General features: G+C 37.3%; 2 long non-coding RNA genes across 5 annotated transcripts in view; one reads left to right on the top strand and one right to left on the bottom strand.

Moving 5' to 3' along the window:
• Positions 1-2034: 2034 nt before the first annotated feature.
• Positions 2035-5855, bottom strand: LOC143677585 (uncharacterized). The gene is made up of 3 exons (XR_013172691.1): positions 5607-5855; positions 4255-4451; positions 2035-2338 (listed from the first exon to the last, which is right to left on the bottom strand). It is a non-coding gene; the product is annotated as an uncharacterized LOC143677585 (long non-coding RNA).
• LOC143677586 (uncharacterized) overlaps positions 5574-9767 on the top strand; it is a 137949-nt gene continuing 133755 nt past the window's right edge. The window contains exons 1-3 of one of the 4 annotated variants that reach the window (XR_013172692.1): positions 5574-6100; positions 7975-8030; positions 8911-9012. This is a non-coding gene — a long non-coding RNA (uncharacterized LOC143677586). The remainder of the gene's footprint in view (positions 6101-7974; positions 8031-8910; positions 9013-9767) is intronic. The other 3 variants (XR_013172694.1, XR_013172693.1, XR_013172695.1) reach the window with 3 other exon arrangements.

The following is a 9767-nucleotide window of genomic DNA, read 5'->3' as shown; positions in this document are numbered from 1 at the left end:
AAGTGGACCTACCCAAGTGTCCATCAGCAGAAAAATGGATAAACGAAATGTGATTTATACATACAATGTAATATTATTCAGCCTAAAAAGAAATGAAGAGCTGATATGTTACACCATTGGTGAACCTTGCCATCATGTCGAATGAAATAAGCCAACACCTGTTTCTTTTAACACCATTTAATAAAGTTTTTATTTCAAATATATATTTTTTAATTTTCTTATATAAGAAAACAAGCAATACACTTAGAACCATCAAAAATGGATATGTTAGTTAGCTGTTTCTTAAAATACATATTTTTCTGATTGTCAAATATCAGTCCTATTCTTTTAGAAGTCCTTTCATTGTCTTATTTATGATTACTTTGTAAATAGGATTTTAAAGTCTGGACATTCTAAAATAAGCCAAACAGTCAATTGTCTACTTTTCACGTTTTATGTTTCCTCTTTTAAAAAGTTTGTAATTTTCCATTATATCAAGTATGTACATTTTTTTAGGAAAAAAAAGGAAATGATGAAAAAATTCTATGTTTGCAAACTAGAAACCTAAAGTTATTCTTGTACACTTCCCTCTCCTTTCCCATGTCCAATGAATTATCCATTTCTGTTGATTTTATCTTCTAAATTTCTCTCAAAATCTGGCTGATTCTTCCCTTTCCATTTCTGCTCCCCTGGTCTGGCCTCTTGCCTGGCCGAATGGAAAAACCTCTTAATGTTCTTCCTGTGCCTACTTTGCACCCGGAGTGCTGTTTTAAAATGTTAATCTGACCATTTTCTGTCTTTATTTACTTCGAGGCATTCCCACTGACCTTTTGATAAAGACCAACATTCCTCCTATAACCTGTGAGTCACTGGGTTGTCTCTGAGACAACCTACTTAAGCTGTATTTCTTCTGCCTTCCCCTGGCTCTCTGTAGTCCAGTATCCATCTCCAGGTCCTTGAAAGTGCTAAAGCTCCTTTTCTGAGTCAGGAAATTTCCATGTGCCAGCAGGCTTCAAACTGAGGTGTGTGTATCCTGGAATATACCTGAAGGTGTTCTGAGGTATTCCATGTTTACTGATAATTTTAAGGGAGTCAGTTTCAGGACCCACAACTACCAGATGGATTTCCCCTACTGTGACCTGCCTCAAGAACTTGTCTGTAAGATAAATAACAAAATAAAGACAAAAAGTAAATAAATAATTGTGTGTGTGGCGGAGGGGAGGGGAGGGGTATGGGATGTTCTGGGTCTTCTTTTTACTTTTATTTTTATTCTTTCTTTTCTTCTTTTTTTTTTTTTTTGGAGTGATGAAAATGTTCAAAATTGATTGTGGTGATGACTGCACTAGATGATGCTATGTGATGCTACTATGAACCACTGATGTGACATTTTGGATAGTTAGATGGGATGTGAATATATCTCAATAAAATTGCATTAAAAAAAGAATCTGTTTCCAGGTGAGCCATCTCACTGCTTCTCCTTTTCCAATCATTCTTCTTTTGGTTTGTGAAAGAAGATGAAACAAGATGTACCTCTAAGGCATCTGCATTTGTATTATGTGTTTTACTTTGCTAAAGCTGCCAGGATGCAATATACCAGAAATGGGATGGCTTTTATAATGAGAGTTTATCACGTTGCAAGTTTACAATTCTAAGGCCATAAAATGTCCAAACTAAGCATCCAGAGAAGGATACCTTTACTCAAGAAAGGCCAGTGGGGCTGGAACACCTCTGTTAGCTGTGAAGGCACATAGCAATGTCTGCTAGCTTTGTCTCCTGGCTTCTGGTTTCAAAGGACTTCCCCAGGGGTGTTTTCCTTCTGCATCACCAAAGGTCTCTGGCTGTGTGGGCTCTGCAACTTTTTCCAAAATGGTTCCCTCTTAAAGGACACTAGTAAGTGACCCATCTTGAATGGGTGGAGACACATCTTCATGGAAACACCTAATCAAAAGGCCCACCCACAATTGGGTAGGTCACATCTCCATGGAAACAGCTTAATCAAAAGATCCTACCCAACAATATTGACTTAGGATAAAAGAACATGGCTTTTCTGGGGTGTACAGAATAGTTTCAAACTGGCACACTATGGGATGTAGCATCAGATATTAAAATTGCTGCAACTCCAAAGAAGAGCAATGGAAACTATCAGTGTCAGTGAAGCCTGCTTTAATCAAAGTGCCATAGCTTTTTCCTTTTCATACACGTTTCTATTAATGCAGAGTGGGGCATTAGATCTTGGATTGTTCTGCATCCAAATTCTTTGTGGAGTGAGACAGCAGGAGCAGAAGCAGTTTTTCTTGAATCACATCACCTCTTTCATCCACTAACAGTTATTGAAGAAGCATTACTCCTGCGGAAAGATCTCATGAGAACAAATCAATGATTGGTAGGAAGTATTGAAGACACCAGTACTTTATTTCATAGAGAGAACAAATTAGGTCTCTCCATACTTTATCTACCTGTTCATCGTAATTTCTTTCTCTCTCTTGTCTTTCTATTGATCTTAGAATTAGAATATCTGAAAGTATAGAAGATGTCAATCTGCTCTGCAGTGTATTCTCTCTACATTTTACCACTTTCTGGAGTGAGAAAGAGCCAGGGAGTTACTCTCCTTCATCTGTCTTGGTCTGTGCCTCAGTTGCATATTTTACAGTTCATTTACATTTACATTTACCTTTCCCAGCTGTCCCTGTCCAGTATACGGCATTTATCCTGAGCCTCACTCTTACTGTCATCGTAGAAATTTCTGTCACTTCCTTCTTATGTTGGATTTGTTATTCCTGTATCCCTTGTGTTGTCCTTCTTGGTAAGCTCTTGTTAAATGGAGTATATCCTCAAGGAACTTACTGAGAGTGATTTGGAGGTAGATATTTTTGAAGCTCTGACTGGAAGGACTTTTATTCTATCTTCACATTTAATTGAGAACTTACTTGTTGTCAAAGGCTTAATAATGGTTAAAAGATATCAAGTCCTGGTTGCTGAACTGCTGAATGTTACCATATAGGGAAAAAGCATCTTTGCAGATGTGTTTATTATTACGGCCTTTTGATATATTTTTATATCTGGAAAGTCACATTCCCCAGTTTTCTTTTACAGAAATTTCTGGTTGATCTTGCCCATTTTCAGATAGTTGATAATTACATAGTTTCATTATTTCAAAAAAGTTTAACACTGACTTTAATTGAAATTGTAGTTCCTAAGCATGGAAATCCATCCAGAAATATTGTTTTTTTTCCTATTGTCTTCTTCCATGTCTTGTTTGGTTTTATAAGCCCTTCTACATGTGTCTTTTTTAAAAAAAAAAAAAAAGGTATACTTAATGCTTTTATTGCTACTGTGGACATGCTAAAAATAGAATAGGTGGAGCTAGAATCTAGATTTGTCTTTTCTTCAAAGCTTGTGTGTTCTCTAATATACTTCTCATGCTCTCTCTGTACCAGGGGTTCTCAAACTTAGTTACACTTAAAAATCATCTGGGATACCTTTTAAAATCCTCATGTCCCCAGATTCTGATTTGATTGTCTGATTTAGCACTGAATATCTTTTTTTTTTTTTTGGTAACAAGAACTAAATATCTTTTGAAAACTCCTCTGGAGAGTATAGTATTTGGACAAGTTTGGGAACCATGCTCTATCTCCTTGCCACAAAAAGTGTGGTCGCGCTTCAGCAAAATCAGCATCACCTGTGAGCTTGTTAGACATGCAGCATCTCAGCCCCAACCCCAGACCTTCAGAAACAAATTCTGAGGGTAAACAAGATTCTCCAGGTTATTTGTACGTACCTTGAAGTTTGAGACACATTGCCCAATAGTATTCTTTCTATAAATTTAGTTCCCAATTGAGCACATTAAACTCAATTGGGGAGCTTTCAAAAAAAATATTGTTACCTGAGCCATAGAGTAGACTAATTGAATCAGTACCTCCGGGAGGTGGGGCCCAGGAATCCTTAGGTTTTAAAGGTTCCCCAGGTGACTCTAATGTGCAGCTTGGTTATAACCATCAACCTATGTATTAAGGTTACCAGATTTGGTGTCTTCTCATTTAATAAAAATAATGTGTATGTGACTCTTGCCTGAGCACAGTCATTTAAAAAGACATTCCTTGTGTTCCTAATCTGGGTTCTAAATTATTTGTGAACAATGTCTTTAGACAATGAAAAAGGATAGATTTATGTAGCATGCATGACCAAAGTAGGATAGCCTTACTTCTAAAGAACACAAGTAAATTGAAGCTATCTAGATTATATATGACAAGTATGAAAATAATTAACAATACTTACATCTAAAGCTCAACTAATGCATTTTGAGATGATTTGCATTTTGAAGGAGTTCACGGGCCACTTTGTGGATCCACACAGCCTACGAAAGGAGTTTTCACTTTGAGAATCCCGTGCTAGATTACAGATGTTTCACAAGCAGGAATCCTTATTTGATTGCTGTATTTTAATTCACAGATTGACATTGTTGATTGAGTGCCCTAAGCCAAATAAATGAGCCACTTATGTTAAGCAGTCGTTTCCACTCATAAAAATAATAAATAGTATTAGCTTGATCAAATCCTTCCTAAGAAATAATGGTTAAATGATACCTGGCATTTTGTTTGTATGCAATTTCTTTCTACGAGGTGGAGGAAACTGATTTGCTTTTGATGAACCTGTTGTTACCAATTGATGTCCACAGATTTCCTGCTTTATTAACTGTTCCTGCAATTTAGCCAGTGATGATTTATATGAAATATTCCCTTGTGTTGCAGGCTCCTATAGTCAGCTAATTGATTGCTGTATGAATTATGCATCCTAAGCTACATGCAAAGGTGCATGAAAGATGCAGCCAAGGTCATTTTCCACCAGAAAACTACAGTGACTAAATGCCTTTTTAAGACAGGATTTTATTACTTTAATTTTGTTGCTTTCTTCATGTATACATCAAGTCTGGAGTAATGAGCACAGTCTAAGGCTGCACCTTTAATTTATGAACAGATGCAGGCACCCAAAGTTCAATGTTCTGCAGCCAGACAAGGCCTGTAATTGAATTAATTTTGTAGAGCTAAGGAAAGAACCAGGAATGGAGTACAGGTGCTTTTCATCTGGTTCCAAAATATGCCAAACCCCATCAAATTTACCTACAGTTTATTAACACTCATACGGCATTGCTCCCAAAATGAGCATTTAAAATAGATGAAGGTTACACTGGGACCAAGTATGAAATATTTGACATTTTCAACGGGTAATGAAGAAAAGCCTTAAAAAGTTACAATCAATTATCACTTATTCATACTCACAGGAGGGAATGCTTTATACATTCTCCAGGATATATAAAGAAGGGGACTGTATGTGAGAAAATATTAAAGCTTTCAGACTCCAAGGAAGCAACTTGGAGTAGTGTAAAAGAGCTCAGTCTCTGGCATCTCAGTGGAGTAGTTTGAGTCATAGCTTAGCCATTGCTTAGTTCTGTGACTTTAGGCAATTTAATTAACCCTTATGGACCTCAGTTTCCTTATACAAAAACTGGCATAAAAATACTTTACTTGCATGCTTATTTTAAAGACACACATGACTGTAAAAGGAAATGACTCTAATAACTTACCCTTAGACAGTAATTTGATGCTTATGTAATAAATAGATTATAGTACCTGATAAAGCATCCCTCGGTTTACAAACTGCATGTGAGGTTTGTAAAGAAAGCCTCCAATTTGCTATTTACAATGATACCCAAATGGCCATGAGACCATAATACTGCATGTTCTTAAAATAAAAGGAATGTCTTCTGACGGGAATATTGTCAAATAGCCAGAAAACACTTCTTGTCAGGCATTAAACACTAAACAGAGTGCATGTTTCAGTACAGAGTACAGATACCCAATGTATACCAAACCACAGCTCAGCTGTGCTAGATAATACATATGCTGTGACTTCATAGTAAGATATATAGACCTCACAAGAGAGGAATCAGTCACAAACCCTTCAGACCAGAGCTTCATTCATTCACATACCAATCATCTGAAGGAAGGGAGTCCTGTTGAAATGCTGATTCTGGTTTAGTAGGTTGGGGTGGGGTCTGAGACTCTGAATTCTAAATGCTTCCTGATGACACGATTCTTCAGATCTGTGGACGACAATGAAAGTTGTAAGGTTCAGTGATTTTCAAACTTGGCTGTAGATCTGACAGGAGATCTTATTGCTATACCATTTAAAAATATACTTTTAAAATGCATCACTTTTAATATAGTTCTTTATTTATACAAATAAGACTTCTTATTTGTCACTTTTAAAAGTAGATTTTAAACAGATTCTTGGACTCATGGCTCATATCCATTGGCTCATTCAACTTTAGCACCCATCTCAACTCTAGTTTCTTTTCCAGAACTACTATCTCCACCATGAAGTGCCATGAGTTTTCCCAATTCAAACATGGGCTTTTTCAGTATTTTTACTTTTCTTATGTATCATAGAGAAGATAGATTGTCAAGCCTTTTCTATGTCTTTACCAATGTTGTCTGGAGTCCCTTTATTGACCACTTGTTTTAAGTCATTTGTCTATATCTTTTAGTTCATGATTTCCATTATCTTCTTCCAGATTTGGGGGACCTGTTTGTGCTGAGCATATGAGATCCTCTGAATCTGTTATCTTTTTTAGCAAGACCAACATAGAACAGATGGAAAAACTAACCACCACTAATTTTGAATCAATATGAGCTTCATTTGTGGTCTGCCATTTTTTGACCGGGGGACATATTTTGTCATGGGTAAGATTCACGCCATGGAAGTTAGTTAGGCAGTTTTTACCATGTACATCTTTAGGATTTAGCTTGAATTTTCTAAGTGTAATTTCGTCATTCTGCAGATCAATAAGGCTCTCTTCAAAAACACGATCTTAAGGCCATCAGATGCCATTTTATTTCCTTGAATCCTTATAACTTAATGTTTCTCAATATTTCTTAAATTAAACATTGTGGGTGCTTTCAATCATACCAATCTTTCTTAGAAGGTGGATCGACCGCTTTCTTCTTGAGTCCTTTTTGCCACCTTTTGTAAGGTGCTTGCTGTTGCCAACCACCAATGGTGTTGTCCACAGAGCCCAAAGAGGGGATGTCAATATACCTTTTTAATATACGTTTTAAATGCTGATGCCTGGGCTCTTCTTCAAATCTCTAGGGTTGAAACCCTGGCTTAAGTACTTTCAAAAGCTCCCCGAGTGATCTTTATATGGATAGCTATAGTTGTGAACTGGTGTTTTAGATGTAAGGGCAAGTGCTTTCATTACCTAGCAGCAGATGATCTTTTAAAAGGTGCCAGCTGGCTGGCTGTAAAGCATAGAAAGTCCGGGACCCCTGCCTTAAGAAGTAGCAGTCTGTACAGCAGGGCTCATCCATGGGTACTAGGCCTAGTGGATGCTTCTGCAGGCATCCTGTGTCCTCTGTTAGGAAAAAAGCTCTCATCACAGCTTCTCACAAGGCCTAGGACACAGGTCAATACCTCATGTCTTCCTGTGAAAGCAGTGCTTACACAGCGGGTGATTCTGGAGCTGTCCTTTGAACACATGGTCAAATTCTTTAAAATTTAAAGCCATATGGTACTGAAGGGCCAAATACTAAGTATTCACAGATTTTTCTTAGAGTAGATTTTGAAGCAATAAAGAGCTATTATGTTGATGATTCACTGGTTTGTGACTCTCTGAGCCATATATAGATAATCCTTTCCATTTTAAAATTAATTATTTTAACTTCTGGCTTTTGTGGAGGGTTTTTGATGAAAAGGCTTGGCTCTTGCCCTCTAAGAACTCAATCCAAATAGGAAAAAACAACATATGGATGCAAGAGCTAGAGAAAAACTTAGTAACCTAATACAGGCTACTTACTTAGACCCTGTATTTGAATGTTCTGGAAAGAACCTATGAAGCACATCCAAATATTCTGGACAATGGGAAAATAGAAAATGGACCCAGAATCTTCTCAGGACTTCCACCAGCAACAGTCCTGATCATCTGTGTTTAATTTTTAGGGTGATTTTTTAAATGTCAGAATCTCTTTGGCCTCATGGTAATCCAAATGTGTGAGGTAAGCAGGCTTGTTTATTTTTGTTTTGTTTTAATCTATTTTTAATTGATATATATAGATACATATTTTATATTCCCATACCATCTAATCATCCAAAGTGTACAATCAATGGTTCACAATATCATCCTCTAGCTGTGCATTTATCATCACACCTGACTTTTTTTTGTGAAAAATAACATATACAAAAAAGCAATACATTTCAAAGCATATCACAACAGTTGAACAGATTTCAGAGTTTGGTATGGGCTACAATTCCACAACTCTAGGTTTTTACTTCTAGCTGCTCTAAGATACTGGAGACTAAAACAAATATCAGTATAATGATTCAACAATCATACTCATATGTTAAACCCTACCACCTCTAGTAGGATTGTTTTTTGTTTGTGTGTGTGTGTGTGTGTGTGTGTGTTGCATGGGCAAACACTGGGAATCAAACCGGGTCTCTGGGATGGCAGGCGAGAACTCTGCCTGCTGAGCCACTTCTGCCCACCTCAGGCTTGTTTTTAAACACCATTTCTCGGTGGTAGTAGCTTGTTTGAAGTCTTACAGTTACTTACAGAGTAGTAACAAATTCCTTATGTAAATTTATCCTTACACAAAATTACCTGAATCAACTTGCATGGGTAAATGGGATAGCCTGTTGTATCTACAGACTGAACATTGTACAGATGGAGTGAACCCCATCCTTTACAGCTGAGAATTCTAGGATAAAGACATGCTATTTTCATCTGTGTGATTTCACTCCTGACTAGTGTTTTGACTTCCTGAAGTCTTTACAGAAGTACCCTAGGGAATGCAAATGACCCTGATTTCTGAGAGTGAAATGACGAATTATTTGCACTTCATTCTGATTCTGTTGTTCTTCCTACAACTTTGGCAGTTCTGCTAGGGGAAATGAGGACACGATGTATGCCGAGGGTCTGTAAAATAAAAGGAACATCATTGTGGAGTGGAGTGAATCCATAAAGATGTCAAGAAACAGGTGACTCTTAGCCCAGCCTTTTGCTAAGTTGAAGAAAGGATTCTTGTAGATACAGACTTGGGAACCCTTGACCCAAAGAAAGGGAAGCCCAGAAGGCCAGGACTGGGTGTAGAAGAGGGACATATTTTGCATGGTGTGATTTCAGAATTAAAGCCAGCACCAAGGAGCAGGAGGTATTGGGAGACAGATTTGGGTTTAATATATGAATTGTCTACAAAATATTATTGCCTTCATGTCAGTAGATATCCTATGTACGTTTATACATGATTAACTGTGCCTTTGTAAATATGAACTAATTTAATCTTCATGGAAATCCACTTTATACATCACAAAATCGAAGTAGGGTGGGCCACGGTGGCTCAGCAGGCAGGAATGCCTGCCTGCAATGCCAGAGGACCCGGGTTCATTTCCCGGTGCCTGCCCATGTAAAAAAATAAAAAAATAAAAAAATCGAAGTATAGGGATATTCTGAAATGTGCTCAGCTTCAAGCCAGGCAATAGCAGAAATGAAATTTGAACCTGTTCAGACTAGCTACAGGCTGGTGCATGATGATGTGATACCTACCTCTCTGGTGCTTTGAGATGTAGTGGGATTCCTTGTGAGCAAGAGATTTTTATGTTGCGCTTGTTTAAATGAAAAATAACTAGTCCCCGTGGGTAATGGCAGCGAAGATTTCTGCCTTAGATTACAAATTTTAACAGAAAATCATTCATGACACTTTTAACTCTAAGAATCTATAATCAAATGAGCTGGA

This window comes from Tamandua tetradactyla, chromosome 3 (assembly GCF_023851605.1).
Source record: "Tamandua tetradactyla isolate mTamTet1 chromosome 3, mTamTet1.pri, whole genome shotgun sequence".
Lineage (NCBI taxonomy): Eukaryota > Metazoa > Chordata > Mammalia > Pilosa > Myrmecophagidae > Tamandua > Tamandua tetradactyla.
The sequence above is the reverse complement of the archived record's forward strand: the minus strand, read 5'-3'. Positions and strand labels throughout refer to the sequence as shown.